This window comes from Buceros rhinoceros, unplaced genomic scaffold, assembly GCF_000710305.1.
Source record: "Buceros rhinoceros silvestris isolate BGI_N320 unplaced genomic scaffold, ASM71030v1 scaffold35200, whole genome shotgun sequence".
NCBI lineage: Eukaryota > Metazoa > Chordata > Aves > Bucerotiformes > Bucerotidae > Buceros > Buceros rhinoceros.
In genome coordinates, this window is record NW_010388456.1 from 22,783 (window position 1) to 23,471 (window position 689).

A 689-nucleotide genomic window follows, 5' to 3' on the forward strand; every position below is an offset into this window, starting at 1 on the left:
GCGGGGTCCCGCCATGCTTCTTTGTCACAGCCGGCCCGTATTAAGCCGGGAAACCCCGACACAGAAGAAGCTGCTCCATGAGGAGCATTACTGAGCAGAGACACCCAGGGCAGGCCCCACCACTTCAGCCCTGCAGCTCCCAGAAGCAGAGCGGAGTTTGGCTTGGTCAGTGGATTTCTCCACGGGAGTTCTCCCTCCCCACAGAGCCGGCTGGGGCAGGAAGTTCTGCTGATGATTCAGCAGGTGATGCTCTGCCCTCTGAGTCACTCCCAGGCGGGCCAGGAGCGGCGAGATGATGCTAGTGGAGATGCTCTCAGCCAGACCAGATTCAAACCTGATGGCTTAGGTCATTAATTGTGCTGTGATAGCTTGGGATACTGCTTATCTGGGACTGATAAGAGGAATCGCTGCGTGGCTCCTGTGCTCCATCCCAGAGGTGGATCCGTTTTGGTGCGAGAAGGAAAGAGGGTGAATTTCCAGTCAGCGCAGACAAAGGGCCTCAGGAGAACTTTGTCTTGTCCATCCACTCAAAAATATGCTTGTTTCCTCCCTGGAGCTCATCTCCTGCAAGAAGGAGATGGGGCAGGATGCTGAGAGAGCCATTCATTAAGTTTTGGTGCTTGGACCACCTGAGAGGGACAATGAGATAGCAGGAGAGTATCTGAATTATAACAGAGAGGCAGCCGACA